Source organism: Choloepus didactylus, chromosome 2, assembly GCF_015220235.1.
Source record: "Choloepus didactylus isolate mChoDid1 chromosome 2, mChoDid1.pri, whole genome shotgun sequence".
Taxonomy (NCBI): Eukaryota; Metazoa; Chordata; class Mammalia; order Pilosa; family Megalonychidae; genus Choloepus; species Choloepus didactylus.
In genome coordinates this window covers 239,076,642-239,103,217 of record NC_051308.1, presented here as the reverse complement: position 1 = coordinate 239,103,217, position 26,576 = coordinate 239,076,642, and the positions used below count along the sequence as shown (strand labels likewise).

General features: G+C 42.5%; 1 long non-coding RNA gene across 8 annotated transcripts; it reads left to right on the top strand.

The window, feature by feature from the left end:
* The first annotated feature begins 3,755 nt into the window (after positions 1–3,755).
* LOC119520950 lies at positions 3,756–26,028 on the top strand. 8 transcript variants are annotated; one of them, XR_005214258.1, is made up of 9 exons: positions 3,756–3,818; positions 9,730–9,791; positions 10,906–10,959; positions 22,225–22,340; positions 22,767–23,180; positions 23,285–23,408; positions 23,635–23,697; positions 23,809–23,874; positions 24,549–26,028. It is a non-coding gene; the product is annotated as an uncharacterized LOC119520950 (long non-coding RNA). The 8 variants fall into 8 exon arrangements; XR_005214257.1 differs by lacking the exon at positions 24,549–26,028 and having other exon boundaries at positions 22,767–22,888; positions 23,117–23,180; positions 23,809–23,934; XR_005214253.1 differs by lacking the exon at positions 24,549–26,028 and adding an exon at positions 11,941–12,017 and having other exon boundaries at positions 23,809–23,934.
* The last annotated feature ends 548 nt before the right edge of the window (positions 26,029–26,576 follow it).

The following is a 26,576-nucleotide window of genomic DNA, read 5'->3' as shown; positions in this document are numbered from 1 at the left end:
ATGTGAGCAGCAGGGCTGCCCGGGGGGTAGGGGGCCCAGAGGGGACGGGTGGTCTCTGGGACGCATCAGAGTCAGGCTGGACAGGCTTGGGTGGGCCCTTCTGGGCCCTGGCCACCTCTCTTGGGCACCTGGAGCTGTCTGTTCCAGAGGGTCCCAGCAAGGATGTCCTCAGTCACCCCTCTGCCCTCAGACCCACCCAGCCCCTCACTCTTCCTTGAGGGTCACCCCTTCCAAGGGGACCTCTCCACCGACAGGCTGTGTGTCCAGCTGGGGAGAAGACAAGGGTCTCGCTGTTTGACAGCTCAGCCGGACCCCTGCCCCATTGTGCCCCCATCGCCCCGCACGAGAGGCTCTCACCCCTTCCCGGGGGCTCCCCGGCCTCGCAGGCTCTGACGCACACCCTGGGACCCGCGCAGCCGTCTCCACGCCGCACACAGGGACCGGCCAGCGGGCGCCGTCCCGGGGACTCGGAGGCCCGGCCGCCCCCTGCCCCTGCCGCCGTCCCCTCCTCTCCCTGCTCTGTGCAGCGGCAGCTCGTCCCCGTGTTGTTTTTATTTACCCACCTGACTCCTCCGGAGCAGCTGCGTTACCGAGAATCATCCGTCAAAAGCCTTAATTAGAAGAACGCGCCTCTCAGCAGCGGCAACTCCAGAGCTAGTGTTTGTTTTGCTGCCGTCAATTAAGGCTGCGCGGGGAGGGGGGAGCTGCAGCCCCTGCGACGCCCGCGCACCCCTGCGCCTCTCCGCGCTGCAGCCCCGGCCTCCCTCCCCGGCGCCCAAGGCCTCCCCCTGGCTGACTGGCCCGGTCCTCTCAGCGCTGAGGCCCAGTGCGGACCTCAGGCCGCCCACCCGCCCCGGGTGCATTTCCAGGCCTCCCTGGGGTGGGCCTGGCGGGCTGAGCGAGGGCTGCAGGTCTGGACCCCATCGGGTCCCACCTTGAGATCTGCGTCCTGAATCCCTCGGGCGGGGCGGGGTGGGACCCACTGTCCTTGGGGCAGGTTCCCCGGGGAAGGACGGCCAGGAGGGAGGTACCGGGTCTAGTTTCCTGTGGCTACCACGGCGAGGATCCCAGAGTTAGTGGCCTAAAACCACACAGAGTCGACGTCTTTCGGCTCTGGAGGTCGGAAGAGGGGGCAGCAAGGCTCACTGCTCTGGAGGCTCCGGGGGCTGCGTTTTCCGGCCTTTCCCAGCTCCTCGAGGCGGTCCTGTCCCCTGGCTCTGGGCCCTCCGTGCCCTCTGCTCCCGTCCCCGTCTCCCTCCTCCTCGCTGACCCCCACCTGCCTCTTTAAGGACCCTCGTGGTTACGTCGGTTCCACCCCGATGTCCAGGAGGGTCTCCCTGTCCCACGACCCCGAGCTGAATCCCATCTGCAGGGCCCCTTTGACCACATAAGGTGACCAGTGACCAGGCCCTGGGGATCAGGACACAGCTACCCTGCGGCCATTAGTCAGCTGGGCTCAGAGGAGAACCCGCAGCGTTTCCCCTGGCTGCTACTCGGCCAAGGGAGGGGACGTGGGCAGGCGGCAGGGGGGTCTGGGGGTCACCCTCTGGGGCAGGAGGGACAGGAGGAGCTGCTGGAGCAGCCTAGGGTGGGCGTCCCAAGGTCCACACTGGGGCCTCCCGGGAGGAGCAGGAAGACACGTAGGTATTGATAACTTTTATAAGAATACGTATATATCCAGAGGCCTAGGCCAACTACCGTAGGAAAGTAACTTGCTGTGAAAATAGTATTTTTAACAAGACTATGATGAATTCCAGAACAGCTGTCAGAAGACACTCCATGCCAATCAGATGCTTTAAATACAGTCAAGCCTATATGTGGAATGGGGGCTTCTCTCCAACATTCAGTCAAACGTAGCAAACAGTGTTACAATGATGCACCTGATGCACCTCAATTCTTCACCTTTCTTCTGGAGAGGAAAGTTCACGGCCTCTTGTGCACTGCTAATTAGCAAAAGAAAGCGCCACAGGGAAGCCCTGCTGACCACAGGAGAGTTTCTGCAGAAGTTAATTTTTTTGTTTCTTTACTCTTTTCTTAAAATATATTCACTATATATGTCTATGTATTTACAAACATTTAAATTAAATATGAAGCTTGTATTTAAGGATGAAGTTGCCAGTAATATTTCATCTTTCTGTGTGGTTTAAAAAGTCTGATGGCCAGCAGGATTTTTTTGTTGTTTCTTTTTCAATGGACCATATGCCAGAATGTCATTTGGTCTACTGAGCCTTTGGTTCTGCCTGTCTGTCTCATTGTTTCTTTAAAAGAGTCATCTCTTCTCTAAAGGCTGCATGTGAAAATAAACAGTGGAATGGAGCTTTAAAATGCACACCACTTTCGTATGTGTTATGTGTAAAAGAGACAGAGGGTATTTTATTATTGTATCTTGATTGTAGAATAAGCACGATATACTGACTTTATGCTCAATATCCATATTTTAAAACAATACTTCTTCAACTGTGAAAAGGTTCTGTTCCACCCCACATGCATGTTGTCAGTGGGACCATCCAGAGGACCATGGCTGTCTTCTCCACTGGGCATGTTCATAGTGTCTGCGTCCTGATCCTCGGTCTCTCCAGTGCTGCCCTTACTTGAGTGACCAGACCCATAGCCTGTTCTTTGGTAATTAGAGCCTTGTCTTCACCATGTTGCTATAAGCTCACAAGTTGACTAATTGATTTTCCTTGGAGGGACACAGCCTGGAGCAATAAAAGCATGCAAATCCTTGGGGCAAAGAGGTATATCAAGAGGCAGCATAAAGCTTTAAATGGGTTTTCTAAAGTCTGCAGCTCTCCTCTTGCAGAGGAAAGATTGAAGCAGGCCAGGAATGTGTCAAAGCGCAGGCCTTGGATTCCCGGCTACTGGTTCAGCCACAGCCTTTTCAAACTAGGTGTTCCCCCTGGAATGTTCATCTGTAGAGGCTTAACCAGGTCTGGAGGCCTCAGTGGGTTCCCCGAGTAGACAAACCCCTCCTTCACTGTGGAGCAGGCGCTAGCACCGTCTCCACAGTCTCCCAGAATGAGTGAGTCAACTCTCTGTGGGACGGGACCGTAAATGAAGGCCTGGCTCGGTAGAACCTGATCAAGCTCATCTTCCAAGGTGTTGCCGCATTTGATCTCTCCCCTGCACATAATACTGTACACCAGATAGCTTTCCACTTGGACATGATGTATTCTTACAACCACAAATCCCTGCAAGCCTCTCACACCCACAACGGAACTCCTGGAAAGGATCCTTCATCTTAACGGTCGGTTCATTTCACTGTCTTCTTTACGAGTCCTGAGGGCTTTAAAAGGGTGCCTAGTATTATTGTGAGAATTAGACTAAGTTTAGCTTTCACACAGGATGGGGGCAGCTCAGGGGAATGGCAGAGGGACAAGAAGCCAAGCTATAATCGGTGGCGGGTCCTCCTGTTTATCTGCCCACTGTCCTTGCAAGGTGGAGACTGGGTGGGAGGAGCGGTTCCTTAAACAGGAGGTGGTTACCAAACTAGTTCAGACTGGCTCTGCAGTTCAAGAACAAAGGAAAGAGGGGCGGAGACTTGTTTCAAATGTTCCAAGTTTGCACAGGAGACTTTTTTTTCAAATGTTTCCAATTTGGGCAGGCTGCATGTTTCAAATTTGGGCGGGCTAGTTAGGCTTGTCCAATAGAATGTAACCTCTGGAGTATCAGCCACTGGAGAAACAGGGGAGGGACTTGCGGTTAGTTTAGGGAATAAATACTGTTGAATCTACTGTTCTGGGCACCAACCCCCACATCTTGGTTGGGTCTCTGTTCTTGAAAGATCGTGAATAAATTCTTTTCTTCTCCGCAATCAGGTGAGTGTTTATTTCTTTTTAGGAATAGTGCTTGTTTCTCACATTATTACGCTCCAGGTCTCATGCTACAAGCTGCAGATACAACAATGAAGAAGACAGAGTCCCTAAAGGAGATGCTGAATTTTCAAAGAAGGCAGCAAATTGAAGTCAGTTGGAGAAGAAGGAGGCAGATCAGCGGTTGCCTAGAGACGCGCGCGCGACCACCTGGAGACTCACCTGCGCGGGGGGCCGCTGCCGCCACCACCGCAGCCTCCGCCGCAAACACTCCGGGCACCGGGTAAATTCATGAAAAACGCTTTTTTTCTTTGCCATGTACTTTAGTCTGGGTTCCTCCCGAAGCAGACTGAGACAAGGGTCCTAGTGTGGTCTCAGAGGTGATCTCAGCAAGCACTGGTAGGGGAAGCAGGAGGGAAGGGAGCTAATAAAGGACACAGAGCAGGTTACAGCTGGGGGCAATTGAGGCTAATTCTGCTGGGGAAGTTTGGGAAACAACTTAGAACACGCCTCAGAACTCGGCTCATGGAGAAACACGGAAGCTGGGGTATTCTGATCCAACTCGCAGCCCTCACTGGCTGAGGACTGCTCTGAGTTGATAACTTGCAGTGACTCTGGCCTGCCCCTCTCTGGGTCAAGAGAGAGCCTGCGGGTGCAGAGTCACGGGTGGTTGTAAACTGGATGCCACCAGCTTGTGCTGGAACCATGAGTGCTGGGGAGAAACGGGCAGAGCATGGAGAACATCTGCTACAACCCCTTCCTAGAGGTGTGTGCTGTATTTTCATATACTGTCTTACATTTACAGTTTATGTTAACATTTTCACAAATATCACAGTAAATTAGATGAGTAGGAGATTATTTTATTTGTAATGATAAATCCCAGCTAAATCAATTGACTCGCCTGAAGCCTGAAACTGTGTCTTTTGACCCCAAGTCCAATGCCCACTAAGTTGCCATATAATGGTCCACTAACTTGCATGGCTGCTGTCTCCCTATCCTGGGGGTTATTAAACTATGGTCTGTGGGGCAAATCTAGCCTGCCATTTGTTTTTGTAAATAAAGTTTTATTAGAACTCAGCCATGCCCACTCATTTACATACCATCTATAGCTGCTCTCATGCTACACTGGCAGTATTGTGTAGTTGCAACAGAGACCTGCAAAGCTGAAAATATTTACTGTCTTACCCTTTACAAGAAAAGTTTGCTAACCCCTGCTCTAAACTGTAAGTTTGCAGAAAAGTTAACATTTTCGAGAATTTTGTGAACAGGCTTGTAAGATGAAAAATACTTCTATTACTTATAAAAATTCCCATTTTTATGAAGTGGGTTAAGGCCAAGATAGCCTTTAAAAACCCCTTCCACAAGAACAAATGTTGGCCATTTGCCTTAAAACATGTATCAAGAGCCAGGAAGAAACTTGAGGCGTTTCCATCTCTATAGAGGAATGAATTGTAAACACCTAGTTCAGACGCAGAAAATAGTTATCATTTATTGTGCCAAATCCCAACTGTTTAAAGATTGTGTGGATAATGATTCCAAACCTTTATCCAGGCTTAGTGAAAGAGAAGGCCATAACTGGGGAGTAATGTCTGCAGTGGGCACAGGAGGGGACACAGAGTCACCGGTCATGGGATGGCAGGAGAAAAGAGCAAGGAGAGGAAAGCGTGCACTTAGAGTAGACAGTCAGAGCAGGCTTTATCTTCTGAGATCACAGGGAGATGGGGAGGACTGCTGAAAGAGAAACATACAACAAGCAGGAAGAACCGGGCTGGGGTCTTAGGCTCCTGTTTGGAAGGTGTTCGAAACTGGCAGCCTTCTTGGTTTGGTTTTGTTTTCATTAATAGACTTTACTTTTAAGAGCAATTTTAGTTTTACAGGAAAATTTTGCTGATAATACAGAGTTCCCATCTACTCTTCTCCCCTACTCACGGTTTCCGCTTTTATTAACATCTTGCCTTGGTATCATACATTTGTTACAATGAATGAACCAATATTGATACAGTATTATTAACTGAAGTCCATAGTTTACAAGAAGGTTCACTCTTCCTGTTGTATAATCCTTTGTTACGGAGAACAAAATATTCTGGACATATTTCAAAACGGTTACTTTCCCTCTCCCGTTGCCTAAAGCAGTGGAGATCTTTTCCAATGTTCACCTTGAGAACCGGGTGGGGTCCCTGAAGTTAAAACACGTGAAAGTATGGGGGCCTCACCAGGACTGTCAAGCCAGTCCACATTCAGTTTCCAGCAATTCGTCAATTTATCAATTACCATTTAAGTGTTTCTACCAGTTATTGGTGCCAGAGGCTTCTGCTCCCAGTAAACTGTGATTTTCTGTTTTTGCCTATCTCTCCAGTTGTAGGGGTGTCAGTTTGCCCTGGGACTACGATTCTCTGGTAGATCTAAGAAGAGTTGTTCATTTTCAGTTTGTTCAGCTTTTTTTCCTATTGTAAGGATGGGAGTGATGACTTCCAAGCTCTTTACATGTCAGAAATCAGGAGGCATGACCAGTATACAAGAGGCATCACCAGTATACAAGAGGCAGTATACAACTGAGTGTGATTAGCTGATGACCCTTGGGGATTAGGTATATTTATTACTGCCAACAGCTACTGACCCTTTCATAAAACCAACTCTTCATCTAAAAAAATATTCTACAAATACAGAATTTTTCTGAATTATTGGTCAAATTAAATGCAATTTTCAAAAAAGGGACCTTTTAGTGACAGAATGAGTTTCTTGAAAATTCTGTGCATGGCAGTTGTTCATTCTCAAGCAATGTTGTTCTGGAACGTGCTTTCTCTGAGTTGTAGGCAGTCCTCCACCCCACCTCATGAGTTTCCAGCTCCTTGCCCTTGAATCTGAAACAGGTTGGTGGATTGCAGCCTGAGAGACCTACTGCTTACTGAGACACTCTTCCTAGGATTAATGAGCATTGGACTAAAGACAAGAATTACAGCTTTTATTCGAGTAGCTAAATCTGTGACTATATCTTTCTAAATTAAGTCTGTTTTGTTATGGCCTGTGTCTAGATTGCAATTAGCAGTCTTATTGGTCAGGATGGTATGGAGAAAATAAAAGAACCTCATGCTTTTAAAATTTTATTCCTTGATCCCGTGGTTCTCAAATGTGGCAATTCTGCCCACTCCCCACCCCAAGGGGCATTTCACAATTTCTAGAGATATTTTTGGTTGTCACAACCGGGGTGGGGGGTGGGGGTGGGGTTGCTATTGGCATGCAGTGGGTAGAGGCTGGAGATACTGCTGAACATCCTGCAATGCACAGGATGGCACCCCACAACAAAGAATTATCCAGTACAAAACATTAATAGTGTCAGTGGAGAAATCCTGCTATATTCTGAGAAATTAGCCACCACGGCCCATAACTCTCCTTGGCTTACCAGGATCCTAATGACATCATTATTCTTATCTCTTTCATTAATTTTTACATTACAAAGATCACACTTCTCTCTGGACCGACTCTTTTTCATAAGGCCCAAGGTTTTCATTTTGAAATCCTACCCCACAAATCCCACAAGTCAATGATTCCCAGTAACAGCTACTTACTGGAGGCCTAACTAGGTGCCAGAGCCCTAAGATTTAAACAGCCTTGAAAAAATTATACGCTGTTTGGCAGGCAGGTTATACATGGAAAATAAGTAATAATACCAGGTAACTCCAAATTCTAGGTATCGGTAAAATTGCAGAAACAAACTTGGTGGAGAGAGGACAACCAGCATCTTTTGAGTTACTGAGCTGCAGATATAGTTTACAGATGTTCTCTGACCTGGTCTTCATAGTAATCCCATGGGCGGACTTGTTTTTGTCAAATGAAGCAGTCAAAAAGGGAGCAGGGTGATACTTTAAAGGCAGTTTTCCCCCTTTCTGCTAATAACTCAAATATGTGCCTTGAAGAAATGTAGAAGTTAAACAATAGTCTAAGGAGGAACATAAAAATCACCCTTATTCTACTTGAGATATCTGTTTAGCATACTTCTGTGCAGCTTATTGTTTGCATGTATAATGCATTTTAAGTTTACCTGGGTTTATAAGGCATATATATCACATTATATATTTTCCTCTCCCCACAATATTATACTTAATGGGCATTTCTACAGCTCAATAAGTACTCTCCAAAGCATGATTTTTAATGGTTCCATAATCATATGACTACTTCCTGATATATTTGACCGTTCCCTTTGATGTGTGGCAACATTGTTCCAAAAAAAGAAAAATAAGAAAAGAGAACAAAAGGGTCAGAATATTTCATTGGTGTATTCAAACACCAAACTTCAAAAACAACAACAAACAATACCACACCAACACAAAGAATAGACAACAGATCTTTGATTTTTCCGTCCTACCTAACAATCCTGGGTTTTAAAAATATCTGTGAAATGATGCACAAATTCACGTACACAGGTGTTGATATTTTTCACTGGGCCCAGAAAAATATGATTGTTGTGATATCTGCTTCTATAAAACTGATAAGATAACAAAGTTAAGTCGTCAGAATTCATAACTGGGTTTCATTTTTAAGATAAATAGAATAGCTTCGAAGAGGTACCCTGTTGTGTGTGTGTGTGCATGTGTGTATGTTCTCTCTTGATTTTTTTTTGTATTATTTTTGTAAAGTACCAAAATAGTAATTTTAGTATCAGTCTCAGAAGTTCTAAGGTTGTTACATTAAAAAAAAATTGTTATTATTGTAGTGTATTGTTGCTTTTATTCAGACATAATGATCAATATTTGAGCCATGAATTAATTTTAGAGTACAGAGTTAATTTTAGAAATCATCTAAATTGTGGCCTGCGAGAGACTGTGTAAGACTGCTAAGGATAAGGGACCTTGGTGAATCAGGGTGTGCCCGGGCTGGAGGCCCAAATGCCAGACCTTGTCTTCTGCTTAGGCTGAACCCAGGACCAGCTGTCCTTGATGCCATCTGACACAGACTCTTTAGTTACACTCTCACCGCCAAACATTTTCTTCAGTAAGGTCAAATGATAAAGGGAAAACCCCAAATGATACGGATCCCATAAGTTTTGGACAAAAAATCCAGTTAGTAGCACATTAGACTGATTCTAAAGCACATTTCATTCCCTGCAAGGCAAGAAATGATTGCATTTGAATTCAATCTATATGGGTAATAAGATCATTACCGCCAAAGAAGGTAATCATTTTCACCAGCGACTCAAAAACCAAACTGAGGGATGGGTGTGAAGTGGGTTTAAGAGACAGAAAACCTTCTCAGGAATAGTTCATGTTTAATTGTGGCACCCAAATTGTTTCTTGTGGCTGATGCCTTCATTGGCTGACCCTGGTGAGTGGAAGTGGGGAGTAGCTAAGAGTAATCCTGAAGAAATATAACATTTCCTTTTAAAAAAGGAAAATTGGCGATATACCAATTTTATATTTAGCATCACTGCAGTCTAACTTATCAGTATTCCATTATTGGGGAAGGTTACAGAAAAAGTGGGAACACTAAGGGAAATAAAGAAATAGTAAGCTAAGACCACCATTGTCATGAAAAAAAAAATACTTATTTATTGCAGGTTGCTTCTGCTGCTCTCTGAGCATTCTGAAGGAAATAGTCACAGAACTGCAGCCACAGGGTATGCTTTTTTCCCCCCAGAATTGCCATAACATTGGCTCACACACTGGACATTTTACTTGGTTTTCAAAGAAATTACAGATTAGGATTCTTGTGAAATCTAAATGTCATTACTGATAAGAAATTTAGGTTGTCCCAAAAGCACAATAAGAATTTTACATGGTGTGGAAAAGAAAAGATTTGCTTTGGTAAATGGGTATCAAAAAAATACACACACACACACACACACACACACGTGTACATATGTATATATATGTAATTTTTTTTTGCTAGTTCTAATAATATTTATTGTATCATTTTTTTCTAGGAAGTTTCTAAACTTTGGACCTATTGAGATTAGGTAAATCCCTGGCCAGCATAAAAATTATAGTGAGTAATTTGTACTGAATGTGCTTAACCATCTTTTCCATCAAGTATAAAAATAAAGAAAATAATATGTTTTAAGGCATGTCTAGAGCAAACTGACATATTCCTTCATCCACAAAGTCACATCCAATTCATGAAAAAACAAGAGACTGAGTTGTCACTACTCTGTAGTGTCTCTCCCTGTTCATTCATTACTTTATTCAGCAGCACATCCTAGAAAATCATTAATAACTAGCTCCCCTCAAACAAAAGCCCTGATGGGTAGCATTTGTCAGTTTCTGTGGTGAAAATACTCCCAGCCTGGCCAGTTTCAAGGCCACCGATCACTGAACACCAAGTGATAAAGAAACGCTGATAATCGGCTCTCATGCGATGATAAGGGCTGCCTTGAGCACTCTAATGCCCATAACCAGGAGAGAAAGGAATATTTCAGAACATGCAGCTGCTTAGAATGCTTACATCATAATAGACTACTGGGAGGGCAGGGGCTGGAGCTGGGAAGGCAGGCAGGAGTCAGAGCATGAAGAACTCGAATCCCTCTCCAAGATATTCAGTGACTATAGCATTTGGCAGATGTTATGGTAGGAGATGATGGTGGCTCCTACAATTGTAGTGACCATTGTATTTTGAAGGACAGTGACCCTAACCATATGGTAGTGTCCATGGGATTTTGTAGATATCCAGGCAAGAAATGAGGGTGTTCCTACCTAGGTAGTGGACATGGGATATTGAAGGGATATAGGTAGGAAACAATGATAAACCTAACCATGGAAGTGATCATGGGATCTCTCAGGTATCCAGGTAAGAGAGGATGTGTCCTTAGCAATGGCATTTATCTGGGGGTTTGTAAGTATCCGTATAAGAAACAGCATGTTTCTCAACCTGGCACAGACCAAAGACTTCTGTGGGTATCAGGGTAAGAGAAGATGTGTCAAAACCATGATTGTGACAAAGGTATTTTCCACGTATCCGGACAAGAGATGACAGTAAATCTAAACAGTGGAGTGAATATGAGATTTTGAAGGCATTCAAGTTAGTAGTGATGGTGACTTGAACCATGGAATTTCCACATAGATGAGGTGTCTCTAATTTCAGTTATCACCATGGTTTTTTTCAGGTTCCAAGAAAGAAATGAAGGTGAACTTAGCCATGATAGTGAACATGGGATTTGGTAAGTATTGGGTGAAAGAAATCATGTGGGCTATAACTGAGTGGAGACCAGGGTATTTTGGAGGTGTCCAGGTAAATAATCATGTGTCCTAAGCACAGGAATGACCATGGGATTTTGAGGTTCCAATGACTAGATGATTGTGAACTTAACAGTGGAAGTAAATGTGAGAAATTACTGGTATCCAGATAAGAGATGACACTGGCCTTCAATGCATTAGAGATCTATGATTTTCAATTATTTAGGTAAGTGATGATGGTGTCCCAATCTCTTACTGTAACTATGTGTTTTTGCAGGAATTCAGTTAAGGAACAATGGTGTCCCTAACAACTGTAGGGACCATGAGATTCTACAGTTTTCTAGTTTAAATTATAATTTCTCTTAAGCCCTGATAGTGAATAAGGGATTTGTAAGTATGCAAATTACCAGGTTGTTCCTCAGCACGGCAGTAGTGCAGGGATTTTTCTGGGTATCCAGTCATGAGATAATGGTGACTCTAACTAGATGCTGACCTCAAAGTTCTGCAAGTATCAAGGTGGAATTGTTGATGATTCCCCCAATGATGGTGGAGTCCATGGGATTTTTCAGGGTTCCAGGGAGAAGAAGGTGTTTTCCTTTAACATAGTTGTCCTCATTTTTAAAAAACAAGCTCCAGTCAAGAAATGATGATGAACCTAACAATGGCAGTGAAAGTAGCACTTTGCTGGTATCCAGGTAAGGAACACGTACAGTATACACCATCTCATTTTCAGATACCTAGAAAGGGATGATGGTATCACTAACATTTGTTAGTACCATGTTTACTTCTAGCTATTCTTGTAATAAATATGTGTCCATACCAATACGAGTAAGCAAGACATTGTACTGTTTTTCTAGTTTAGAGATAATGTGTGTATAACACTGGAAGTAACTAGGGTTTTGCAGGTATCTAGGTAACTTCTCAGGGATTTACTCACTGTAGAAGGGCTCATGTGATTTTTGCAGGTGCCCAGTCAAGAGTGATGGTGTCTCTAACTAAGGTGTTGACCTTGACATCTTAAATCATCCGGGTGGAGTTGATGGTATGTCAAATGATGGTGGTGACTGTTGGATTTTGCATGGGTCCAGATAAAAGGAGATGTGTCCTTTAACACATTATTTATGATGTTTTGGGGTAACAATCAAGATATAATGATGAAACCTAAAGTAGTAGTGAAACTTTGGGGTTTGCTGCTAGCCAAGTAAGAGATGATATTGGCTTAGACCCACAGTAGAGACCTTCTGAATTTCAGTTATCTACATAAAACTGACTGTGTACCAAATTCTTAATATTTTGCAGTTACACAAATAAGAAATTATTGAGTCCCTTCCAATAGTAGTAAGAATGAGTTTTATTTTTTTCTTGTTTAGAGATTTGTGTTTAACATTGGTGGTGAGTGAGGAATTTTCAGGCGTCCAGGTAAATTATCATGGGGTTTCTTATGACAGTAGTGGCCATGGGGCCTTACTGATGTTCAGTCAAGAAAGGATGGTGAGGCGGGGCAAGATGGCGGACTGGTGAGCTGTATGTTTTAGTTACTCCTCCAGGAAAGTAGGTAGAAAGCCAGGAACTGCGTGGACTGGACACCACAGAGCAATCTGACTTTGGGCATACTTCATACAACACTCATGAAAATGTGGAACTGCTGAGATCAGCGAAATCTGTAAGTTTTTGCAGCCAGGGGAACCGCGCCCCTCCCTGCCAGGCTCAGTCCCGTGGGAGGAGGGGCTGTCAGCTCCGGGAAGGAGAAGGGAGAACTGCAGTGGCAGCCCTTATCGGAAACTCATGCTGCTGATCCAAACTCCAACCATAGATAGACTGAGACCAGACACCAGAGAATCTGAGAGCAGCCAGCCCAGCAGAGAGGAGACAGACATAGAAAAAAACAGCACGAAAAACTCCAAAATAAAAGCGGAGGATTTTTGGAGTTCTGGTGAACATAGAAAGGGGAAGGGCAGAGCTCAGGCCCTGAGGCTCATATGCAAATCCCGAAGAAAAGCTGATCTCTCTGCCCTGTGGACCTTTCCTTAATGGCCCTAATTGCTTTGCTCTTAGCATTTCAATAACCCATTAGATCTATGAGGCGGGCCCTTTTTTTTTTTTTTTTAATCCTTTTTTCTTTTTCTAAAACAATTACTCTAAGAAGCCCAATACAGAAAGCTTCAAAGACTTGCAATTTGGGCAGGTCAAGACAAGAGCAGAACTAAGAGAGCTCTGAGACAAAAGGCAATAATCCAGTGGCTGAGAAATTTTACTAAACACCACAACTTCCCAAGAAAAGGGGGGTGTCCGCTCACAGCCATCATCCTGGTGGACAGGAAACACTCCTGCCCATCGCCAGCCCCATAGCCCAGAGCTGCCCCAGACAACCCAGTGTGATGGAAGTGCTTCAAATAACAGGCACACACCACGGAACTGGGCGTGGACATTAGCCTTCCCTGCAACCTCAGCTGATTGTCCCAGAGTTGGGAAGGTGGAGCAGTGTGAATTAACAAAGCCCCATTCAGCCATCATTTCAGCAGACTGGGAGCCTCCCTACACAGCCCAGCAGCCCAGAACCGCCCTGGGGGGACGGCACTCACCTGTGACATAGCACAGTCATCCCTCAACAGAGGACCAGGGGGTGCACGGCCTGGAAGAGGGACCCACTCGCAAGTCTCAGGAGCCATATACCAATACCAAGGACTTGTAGGTCAGTGGCAGAGACAAACTGTGGCAGGACTGGACTGAAGGATTAGACTACTGCAGCAGCTTTAAAACTCCAGGATCACCAGGGAGATTTGATTGTTAGAGCCACCCCCACTCCCTGACTGCCCAGAAACACGCCCCATATACAGGGCGGGCAACACCAACTACACACGCAAGCTTGGTACACCAATTGGACCCCACAAGACTCACTCCCCCACTCACTACAAAGGCAAAGCAGGGGAGAACTGGCTTGTGGAGAACAGGTGGCTCGTGGACGCCACCTGCTGGTTAGTTAGAGAAAGTGTACTCCACGAAGCTGTAGATCTGATAAATTAGAGATAAGGACTTCAATTGGTCTACAAATCCTAAAAGAACCCTATCAAGTTCAGCAAATGCCACGAGGCCAAAAACAACAGAAAATTATAAAGCATATGAAAAAACCAGACGATATGGATAACCCAAGCCCAAGCACCCAAATCAAAAGATCAGAGGAGACACAGCACCTAGAGCAGCTACTCAAAGAACTAAAGAACAATGAGACCATAGTACAGAATACAAAGGATATCAAGAAGACCCTAGAAGAGCATAAAGAAGACATTGCAAGACTAAATAAAAAAATGGATGATCTTATGGAAATTAAAGAAACTGTTGACCAAATTAAAAAGATTCTGGACACTCATAGTACAAGACTAGAGGAAGTTGAACAACGAATCAGTGACCTGGAAGATGACAGAATGGAAAATGAAAGCATAAAAGAAAGAATGGGGAAAAAAATTGAAAAAATCAAAACGGACCTCAGGGATATGATAGATAATATAAAACATCCTAATATAAGACTCATTGGTGTTCCAGAAGGGGAAGAAAGGGGTAAAGGTCTAGGAAGAGTATTCAAAGAAATTGTTGGGGAAAACTTCCCAAATCTTCTAAACAACATAAATACACAAATCATAAATGCTCAGCGAACTCCAAATAGAATAAATCCAAATAAACCCACTCCGAGACATATTCTGATCACACTGTCAAACACGGAAGAGAAGGAGCAAGTTCTGAAAGCAGCAAGAGAAAAGCAATTCACCACATACAAAGGAAACAGCATAAGACTAAGTAGTGACTACTCAGCAGCCACCATGGAGGCAAGAAGGCAGTGGCATGATATATTTAAAATTCTGAGTGAGAAAAATTTCCAACCAAGAATACTTTATCCAGCAAAGCTCTCCTTCAAATTTGAGGGAGAGCTTAAATTTTTCACAGACAAACAAATGCTGAGAGAATTTGCTAACAAGAGACCTGCCCTACTGGAGATACTAAAGGGAGCCCTACAGACAGAGAAACAAAGAAAGGACAGAGAGACGTGGAGAAAGGTTCAGTACTAAAGAGATTCTGTATGGGTACAATAAAGGATATTAATAGAGAGAGGGGAAAAATATATATGACAAACATAAACCAAAGGATAAGATGGCTGATTCAAGAAATGCCTTCACGGTTATAACGTTGAATGTAGATGGATTAAACTCCCCAATTAAAAGATATAGATTCGCAGAATGGATCAAAAAAAAAAATGAACCATCAATATGTTGCATACAAGAGACTCATCTTAGACACAGGGACACAAAGAAATTGAAAGTGAAAGGATGGAAAAAAATATTTCATGCAAGCTACAGCCAAAAGAAAGCAGGTGTAGCAATATTAATCTCAGATAAAATAGACTTAAATGCAGGGATGTTTTGAGAGACAAAGAAGGCCACTACATACTAATAAAAGGGGCAATTCAACAAGAAGAAATAACAATCATAAATGTCTATGCACCCAATCAAGGTGCCACAAAATACATGAGAGAAACACTGGCAAAACTAAAGGAAGCATTTGATGTTTCCACAATAATTGTGGGAGACTTCAACACATCAGTCTCTCCTATAGATATATCAACCAGACAGAGGACCAATAAGGAAATTGGAAACCTAAACAATCTCATAAATGAATTAGATTTAACAGACATATACAGAACATTACATCCCAAATCACCAGGATACACATACTTTTCTAGTGCTCACGGAACTTTCTCCAGAATAGATCATATGCTGGGACATAAAACAAGCCTCAGTAAATTTAAAAAGATTGAAATTATTCAAAGCACATTCTCTGACCACAATGGAATACAATTAGAAGTCAAGAACCATCAGAGACTTAGAAAATTCACAAATACCTGGAGGTTAAACAACACACTCCTAAATAATCAGTGGGTTAAAGAAGAAATAGCAAGAGAAATTGCTAAATATATAGAGACGAATGAAAATGAGAACACAACATACCAAAACCTATGGGATGCAGCAAAAGCAGTGCTGAGGGGGAAATTTATAGCACTAAACGCATATATTAAAAAGGAAGAAAGAGCCAAAATCAAAGAACGAATGGATCAACTGAAGAAGCTAGAAAATGAACAGCAAACCAATCCTAAACCAAGTAGAAGAAAAGAAATAACAAGGATTAAAGCAGAAATAAATGACATAGAGAACAAAAAAACAATAGAGAGGATAAATATCACCAAAAGTTGGTTCTTTGAGAAGATCAACAAGATTGACAAGCCCCTAGCTAGACTGACAAAATCAAAAAGAGAGAAGACCCATATAAACAAAATAATGAATGAAAAAGGTGACATAACTGCAGATCCTGAAGAAATTAAAAAAATTATAAGAAGATATTATGAACAACTGTATGGCAACAAACTGGATAATGTAGAGGAAATGGACAATTTCCTGGAAACATATGAACAACCTAGACTGACCAGAGAAGAAATAGAAGACCTCAATCAATCCATCACAAGCAAAGAGATCCAATCAGTCATCAAAAATCTTCCCACAAATAAATGCCCAGGGCCAGATGGCTTCACAGGGGAATTCTACCAAACTTTCCAGAAAGAACTGACACCAATCTTACTCAAACTCTTTCAAAACATTGAAGAAAATGGAACACTACCTAACTCATTTTATGAAGCTAACATCAATCTAATACCAAAACAAGGCAAAGATGCTACAAAAAAGGAAAACCACCTGCGAATCTCCCTAATGAATATAGATGCAAAAATCCTCAACAAAATACTTGTTAAATCAAATCCAAAGACACATTAAAAAAATCATACACCATGACCAAGTGGGGTTCATTCCAGGCATGCAAGGATGGTTCAACATAAGAAAATCAATCAATGTATTACAACACATTAAAAATTCAAAAGGGAAAAATCAAATGATCATCTTAATAGATGCTGAAAAAGCATTTGACAAAATCCAACATCCCTTTTTGATAAAAACACTTCAAAAGGTAGGAATTGAAGGAAACTTCCTCAATATGATAAAGAGCATATATGAAAAACCCACAGCCAGCATAGTACTCAATGGTGAGAGACTGAAAGCCTTCCCTCTAAGATCAGGAACAAGACAAGGATGTCCGCTGTCACCACTGTTATTCAACATTGTGCTGGAAGTGCTAGCCAGGGCAATCCGGGAAGACAAAGAAATAAAAGGCATCCAAATTGGAAAAGAAGAAGTAAAACTGTCATTGTTTGCAGATGATATGATCTTATATCTGGAAAACCCTGAGAAATCGGCGATACAGCTACTAGAGCTAATAAACAAATTTAGCAAAGTAGCAGGATACAAGATTAATGCGTATAAGTCAGTAATGTTTCTATATGCTAGAAATGAACAAACTGAAGAGACACTCAAGAAAAAGATACCATTTTCAATAGCAACTAAAAAAATCAAGTACCTAGGAATAAACTTAACCAAAGATGTAAAAGACCTATACAAAGAAAACTACATAACTCTACTAAAAGAAATAGAAGGGGACCTTAAAAGATGGAAAAATATTCCATGTTCATGGATAGGAAGGCTAAATGTCATTAAGATGTCAATTCTACCCAAACTCATCTACAGATTCAATGCAATCCCAATCAAAATTCCAACAACCTACTTTGCAGACTTGGAAAAGCTAGTTATCAAATTTCTTTGGAAAGGGAAGATGCCTCGAATTGCTAAAGACACTCTAAAAAAGAAAAACGAAGTGGGAGTACTTACACTCCCTGACTTTGAAGCTTATTATAAAGCCACAGTTGCCAAAACAGCATGGTATTGGCACAAAGATAGACATATAGATCAATGGAATCAAATTGAGAATTCAGAGATAGACCCTCAGATCTATGGCCGACTGATCTTTGATAAGGCCCCCAAAGTCACTGAACTGAGCCATAATGGTCTATTCAACAAATGGGGCTGGGAGAGTTGGATATCCATATCCAAAAGAATGAAAGAGGACCCCTACCTCACACCCTATGCATAAATTAACTCAAAATGGACGAAAGATCTCAATATAAAAGAAAGTACCATAAAACTCCTAGAAGATAATGTAGGAAAACTTCTTCAAGACCTTGTGTTAGGCGGCCACTTCCTAGACTTTACACCCAAAGCACAAGCAACAAAAGAAAAAATAGATAAATGGGAACTCCTCAAGCTTAGAAGTTTCTGCACCTCAAAGGAATTTCTCAAAAAGGTAAAGAAGCAGCCAACTCAATGGGAAAAAATTTTTGGAAACCATGTATCTGACAAAAGACTGATATCTTGCATATATAAAGAAACCCTACAACTCAATGACAATAGTACAGACAGTCCAATTATAAAATGGGCCAAAGATATGAAAAGACAGTTCTCTGAAGAGGAAATACAAATGGCCAAGAAACACATGAATAAATTTTCAGCTTCACTAGCTATTAGAGATATGCAAATTAAGACCACAATGAGATACCATCTAACACCGATTAGAATGGCTGCCATTAAACAAACAGGAAACTACAAATGCTGGAGGGGATGTGGAGAAATTGGAACTCTTATTCATTGTTGGTGGGACTGTATAATGGTTCAGCCACTCTGGAAGTCAGTCTGGCAGTTCCTTAGAAAACTAGAAATAAAGTTACCATTCGATCCAGCGATTGCACTTCTCGGTATATACCCGGAAGATCGGAAAGCAGTGACACGAACAGATATCTGCACGCCAATGTTCATAGCAGCATTATTCACAATTGCCAAGAGATGGAAACAACCCAAATGTCCTTCAACAGATGAGTGGATAAAGAAAATGTGGTGTATACACACGATGGAATACTACACGGCAGTAAGAAGGAACGACCTCGTGAAACATATGACAACATGGATGAACCTTGAAGACATAATGCTGAGCGAAATAAGCCAGGCACAGAAAGAGAAATATTATATGCTACCACTAATGTGAACTTTGAAAAATGTAAAACGAATGGTTTATAATGTAGAATGTAGGGGAACTAGCAATAGAGAGCAATTAAGGAAGGGGGAACAGTAATCCAAGAAGAACAGATATGCTATTTAACATTCTGGGGATGCCCAGGAATGATTATGGTCTGTTAATTTCTGATGGATATAGTAGGAACAAGTTCACAGAAATGTTGCTATATTATGTAACTTTCTTGGGGTAAAGTAGGAACAGGTTGGAAGTAAAGCAGTTATCTTAGGTTAGTTGTCTTTTTCTTACTCCCTTGTTATGGTCTCTTTGAAATGTTCTTTTATTGTATGTTTTTCTTTTTTGTTTTTTTTTTGTTTGTTTTTTTTTTTTAATTTTTTTTTCCATACAGTTGATTTAAAAAGGAAGAAAAGGTTAAAAAAAAAGAAGAAAGGGAAAAAAGGAAAAAAATATGTAGTGCCCCCTTGAGGAGCCTGTGGAGAATGCAGGGGTATTGGCCTACCCCACCTCAATGGTTGCTAACATGACCACAGACATAGGGAACTGGTGGTTTGATGGGTTGAGCCCTCTACCGTAGGTTTTACCCTTGGGAAGACGGTTGCTGCAAAGGAGAGGCTAGGCCTCCCTATATTTGTGCCTAAGTCTCCTCCTGAATGCCTCTTTGTTGCTCAGATGTGGCCCTCTCTCTCTAGCTAAGCCAACTTGAAAGGTGAAATCACTGCCCTCCCCCCTACGTGGGATCAGACACCCAGGGGAGTGAATCTCCCTGGCAACGTGGAATATGACTCCCGGGGAGGAATGTAGACCTGGCATCGTGGGACGGAGAACATCTTCTTGACCAAAAGGGGGATGTGAAAGGAAATGAAATAAGCTTCAGTAGCAGAGAGATTCCAAAAGGAGCCGAGAGGTCACTCTGGTGGGCACTCTTACGCACACTTTAGACAACCCTTTTTAGGTTGTAAAGAATTGGGGTAGCTGGTGGTAGATACCTGAAACTATCAAACTACCACCCAGAACCCATGAATCTCAAAGAGAATTGTATAAAAATGTAGCTTATGAGGGGTGACAATGGGATTGGGAAAACCATAAGGACCACACTCCCCTTTGTCTAGTTTATGGATGGATGAGTAGAAAAATAGGGGAAGGAAACAAACAGACAAAGGTACCCAGTGTTCTTTTTTACTTCAATTGCTCTTTTTTACTTTAATTATTATTCTTGTTATTTTTGTGTGTGTGCTAATGAAGGTGTCAGGGATTGATTTAGGTGATGAATGTACAACTACGTAATGGTACTGTGAACAATCGAATGTACGATTTGTTTTGTATGACTGCGTGGTAAGTGAATATATCTCAATAAAATGAAGATTTAAAAAAAAAAAAAAGAAAGGATGGTGTATCTAACTACAGTGTTGAACTTGGAATTCTTCCAAGTACTCAGGTAGAGTTGATAAGTCCCTAACTGTGGAAATGACCAAGGCAGTTCTCAGGTGTTCATGTACAGAAGAGGTATCCTAAAAACATTCATCAAAATGTTTTGCATGATCTAGGTATGAGATGATGATAGATGCAACAAATGGTTGCAGACATGGGGGATTACTGGTATCCAGGTAACTGATAATGTAGGCCTTAACAACAGCACACTCTGATATTCAGATATCTAAATATGTGATAATGGTGTCTTCAACATCGGCTGTGGCCATGGGATTTTGCAGGTATTCAGATCCAATTGATAAGGATCCTTACAAATACTTGTAGGAAGATGACCTTAATGTTCTCCAGTTTAGAGGAAATGAGTGTTTAATCTTGGTGTAGTGACTGATAGTTTTGGAGGTATCCAGGAAACTTGTCATGGGGTTCTTCAAAACAGTAGGATCCAAGGGATTATTGCAAACGCCCAGTTAAGAGAAACTGTGTTCACCATGAAATTCTGCAGGAATGCAGGTAAAGTTGTTGGGTACAATTAAAGACAAAGGAACCAAGGATATCTGCAGGTCTCCAGATGGAAAAAGACGTGTCCTTAAACACATATTTGCAAAAAAGTTTTCTGGTTCCAGTTAAGAGATCACAACGAACCTAACACTGCTCGTTAATGTGGGACATTGTTGGTATTCACGTAAGGAACAACATGGGCATTTGCCACAGTAAAGCCCATCGGATTTTCAGATACCTAAAGGAGTGAAGATGAATCCCTAATACTTGTTAGTATCAACTTTTTTGGCAGGGATTCAGTTAAGAAATGACAGTGCCCCAACCAATAATACTAAGCATGAAATGTTACTGTTAACATGTTTAAATAAACTGGATGTTTAACCTAGGTAGATCGAGTGAGGGACCTGCATTTATCCAGATGAGTTATTTTGCTGTTCCTCACCAGAGTAGTTATCATATTTTAGAATTTTAGCAGGTAGACAGTCAACAGATGCTGATGTCACTAACTACAGTGTTGACCTTGGATGTCAAGAAACACCAGGTACAGATTGGGGTCCCGTCAAGGTATAAATGACAAAGTTCTTATAGGGTAACAAAGAAGAATAAGATGTGTCCTTGAAAGGAAAAGCTGCTAGGTTGTCTAGATACCAGTAAAAACTTCAAGGAGAATCTAAAACGGATGGTTGACATGGAAAAAGGACAGTAATCATCTCCGTAATGGAAGGTGTGGGCTTTATAAAACTCTTCAGGTATACAGATAACAGAAAACGAAATCCATAACAGTACATACCATAATTTTTATAGACATTCAGGTAAGACATGGTAATCTTTCTACAAACACTAGAAAGCATAAGATCGTACTGAGTTCTAGTTCACAGAAAATGTATGAAAAAACACACAAGTGAGGAAGGGATTCAAGTACGCAGATAAATTATGATCATGTTCCTCACCAAAGTAATGACCATGGGATTTTTTTTACTGGAGTAAAAAGATATATTTATCTCTAATTGCAATATTCAATTAAGATTTCTGCAATATAAGGTTAGGTGAAGTAAATCAAAAGGATAGAAGTGGCGAAAGATTTCTGAGGGCAACCAGGTTGAAAAAGAAGTGACTGAGGAATTTAAAGGTATCAAAAAAAGTTCTTAGAGTGTTGCCCAAAAAAGTGGTGATCAGGGGATTTTTAAAGGACTCTACTCAAGAGACGTTGGTGTCTCTACTTCATTACTGATCTTGGATCTCTGCTGTGATGTCGGTGTAGTTGAGGGGTCCTGTCAGGGTCGAAGTAACTAAGTGTAGTTTTTCAGGTGTCAAGGAAGAAACCGAGGTCTCCTCCAAAACCTTTCTCACGCTGTGTTTTTGTGGTTCAGGAAACGGAACGTGGTGAACCTAACTATGGTCATTAACGTGGGGCACTGCTGGATCCCAGGTAGTGTGGAAGTGGGCCTTCACTGCAGTACAGACCATCTGATCTTCTGATATCTAGGTAGGCCATGATGAATTCTGTTTACACATAGTAGTTGTGCTCTTTCTGTCCTGAGTTGGGACTTAACACTTTGTGCAGGGATTCAGTTTAGAAATGGTAGTGTCCCCCACACTGCCACAAAGCACCAAGTCTTACGGTTTTCTAGCTCAGGGAACAAATGGGTTTGACCCTGGTAGTTTGTGAGCAATGTGCAGTTGTTCAGATGAGTTCCTTTAGGGTCCCTCTGTGCAGTAGTGACCTTGGAATTCTCGCAGGGGTCCAGGCAAGACTAGTTTGTTTCACTAACCTTGGGCTGACCTTGGAGTCCTGCAAGTATCCAGGTGATGTTTGTGGGTCCTGTAATGCAGGCAGTGGCCAAGGTAAATTGTCGAGGTGCAGTTAAATCATGCATGTTCTTCAACACATTTATCATTGTATGTTTTTCAGGTTCCAGTCAAGAGGTCTCGGTAAGATAAAGCTGCTTGCTTACGTAGGATATTGTGGCATCCAGGCAAGGGATGATATGACCTTTAACCGCTGCACAGACCCTCATGTCTTCAGTTATCTAAGTAAGTGATGAGGAAATCCCTACCACCTTTGGTGCCATGTTTCCTTGCAGAAATTCAGGTAAGAAATGACAGTCTCCTTACCAATACTACTCATCATGCGGTCTTAGCATTTGCTGCCTCAGAGACTCGGGATGGCCAGCACTGGTAGTAGTGAGGGAGGGATTCAGGGTATCCAGATAAGTTATCATCATGTTCCTCACTGAAGCGACAACCATGGGATATTTGCAGGGCAGTCAAAAGATGCTTTGGCTTCTAATTTCAGTGCTGACCTTGGATTTCTGCAAGTTGTCAGGTTAGTTGAAGGGACTCAAAAGGGGAGAAGTGGCCAACGTTCCCCGAGGGTATCCAGGTGGAAAAAGAAGTGCTCTTCAACACGTCTCACTCTGTGTTTTGCAGTTTCCAGTGCAGACATCCTGTCTGAGCCGCAGTGGCCGTTAACTTTGGACACTGCTGGAATTCGGGGAAGGGGTGATGTGGGCCTTAGCCACAGTGCAGACCACCTGAGCTCTCCCATAGCTAGGTAAGTGATGATTAAATGCCCACCTGCTTGTCATCATGTTCGTTGGCAGGCATTCAGGTAAGAACTGATAACCTCCCTGCGAAAACTCCTAAGGATAAGTGTTTTCTGTTTCCTACTTGAGAGAATTGTGTCTTTGATCCAGGTAGGAGTGAGCGACTTGCAAGTAATTCAGGTAAGTTACACTGGGGTTCCTCACCATGGCAGTGATCATCTGACTTGTTTTCAGGTCAAGACAATTAGGTTGTCTCCCTGACTACAGTTTTGACTGTGGAATTCTCCTGCTCTCCAGGTAATAACCTCGGGTCCCCTAACTTTGGAAGTGATCAAGTTAGATTTCAGAGTTCCAGTTTCAAAAAAAAGGAAACGTCCTCCAACACATTAATCACACTGTGTTTTTCAGGTTGAAGTCAAGATATCCCGATGAACCTGACAAGGGTTGTTAACGTGGGACATGGCTGCTATCCAGGTAAATGATTACAAGGGCCTGAACCACAGCATGGACCCTCTGATCTTCAGCTATCCAGGCAAGTGACCATGCACCTTTTGATGATGAATACCCTAACACGTGTAGGTACCATGTCTTTTCCCAGGAGACTAGGTAAGAAAGGATTGTGCCCCTCCAAGTTTTAGTAACTTGAGTCTTTCTATTGATAAGGTCAACAAGATATACACACATGCGTTTGATCTGGGTACTGAGTGAGGGATGTGCAGATATCCTGATTAATATTCGTTCTCTCACTAATTGGCCCTGTGATTTCTGCAGGTTTCAGGTCCAAAGAAGTTGGTTTCTCTAAGTACGCTTTTGAGCTTGGAATGTACTTTGTCCCAGTGTTTTTATTATGGGATAGTTCAAATATTCACAAAAAATTACTTAAGGTAATATGTACCCCCTCACCCAGATTTAACAAATATTAGCATTCTACATATTTGCTTCAGTGAATGTATTTTAGAAGTGAAATATTACAAACACCAATCCCATTTCCCTCCCTCCCTCTCAACAGCCTTAGCAGCCATATTTTGATCTCTCTCCTAAAAAATATCATGTTGCTTTAGTAAAGATTCATGTGCTTTACACGTTAACACAAATGGTGCCGAATTCTGTGACGTGTTTCTCTTTTCACGCCACTTTTTATTTTCCAGCCGTTCATGTTGGTTCAGATGTTGCTGCTGTGCCACGTCCCATGGCCCGTCTCCCCCAGCAGGCCTCCAACCAGTCCAGGAGTCACTGCCGTGTGGCCGTGCACAGTTCCAGTCGCATCGGCGCAAGCACACGACGGCACAGCCGGAGTTGGCAGGGGTCTGTCCGCTTCACCGGAGAATCAGCCCCTCCATGGAGCAGAGGAGCCGGCGTCCTTTCCACTGCCAGCTTTGTGCTGTCGGACCCTTAATCGCTGTTAACCAGTAACTGCAGAGTGATGGCTTTTGTTTGCACGCCCCTACTTCTGGGGAGAAGCTACATCTTTTCATGCCTGTCGACCATTCCATTTCCATTTCTGTTAATTGCACGCCCTTTTCCTTTACCTATTTTTTAATTAGTTTTTTTGTTCATCCTTGTCTTATTGATTTGTGTGAACTCTTTACATATGCTGAATAATACGCACATATCTGTTATGTTTATCCAGATCTGCGGCTTATCTTTTAACTTTGCTTGTGGTGCCTTTTGTTGTACAGAAGCTATTAATTATAATGTCATATCTATCACTCTTCGGTTTTATGGTTTGGGTCTGCGTGTCTTGTTGAAGAAATGTTTTTGCATCCAGACATCATAAAGCCATTTCCCTATAGTTTTTCCTAAGTGTTTAAAATTTTCCATTATATGTAGGACTTTGACTCGTGAAATTTACTCTCTGTACAGAATTAAAGAGCTGGTTTATTTTATTTTACTACCTTTGGGCACTTACCGACCAGCCCACCAGCCGACTGCTCTGTGGTGATCGTCACAGCTGCCCTGCCCGACCAGAACAGCTGCTGCTCTGTTACTGGAGCTCGTGCCTGGGGTTGTCGTGTCACGATGCCAGGACAAACACCAGAAACAAACCAGAAGGCTTCTCACTACTGCAGCCACGACGCCTTAAATACCAAAGTGAAGCCAGCGCTCCGCGGGAGAGCAAGCCTCCACTAAAGCAACAGCGGATGCTGAACGTGCCCCCCAAGGATTCTCCGTAGTTTCCTGTTGCACATGTAAACCATGTTTAAACGCTTAACTTCTCCAAAAGAGGAACATTTATTTTTATTATTTCAGCAATGTTAGGTGTCATTTTAGAATTCTGTTTCTTTACCTTGCACATGGAATTCAATTTTGTACTCTTTATAAGCATAATGGTATTTATAAGAGAAAAAAGCAGTGATCAGCAGGCAGACCCCACACCCACAGCTACTGGAGGACCAGGTCCCCACAGCCCACCCTAGCACCAGCAAGCTGCCCAGGAGCCTGGGCTGCCGTCCCCCTGCCACCTGCCACGAGGCCAGGGGTGGGGTGGCAGATGCTGCCGGAGGGTGGAGTTCCCCGATGTTCACTGTAGCTTATCAGCCTCAACCTCCAGCTCCCGCCTGGATGCTGCACCGTGTTCCACCAGGCGCCAGAGGTTCAGGATAGTTGGACCAGCCTCTTCCTGCCACTTCCTGCCAGTTTTGGTGAAGGGACTGGTTCCTGGAGCCTCCACCACCTTTCTACCTCAGAACGTTTAAAACTCAAATGCAAAAAAAAAAAAAAAAAAAACCACAATAGAATAAAATTTAAGAACATATTTGCATAATCTTAGTAGAGGACAACACTTCCCAGCAATACAGGAAATTCAGTAACTATAAAAGAAAAGTCAGAAAGAGTAACCCACTCAAAAATTAAAACCCACTCTAGGGACTACAGTTCCACTATTTCAGTTATTTCCTTATTGTGAGGTATAACGTACATACAGAAAGGTGATAACTAACTTTTAAACTGTAAGTAACCCATAACATTCTTTGAAATTTGCTCTCTACTCATTAAATTGTACTTTGAAAGTTATCACTTTTCTGTATATATATTTCACAATAAAAAAATGTTTAAAAAATACTCTATGTTAGAGCAGAACATATTATCAAAGTCAAAAGAAAAACAACAGATTAAGAGAAAGCATTTGCAACCCATGTAAACAAACATGGTTTAATTCCCCAGATGTATGAATAACT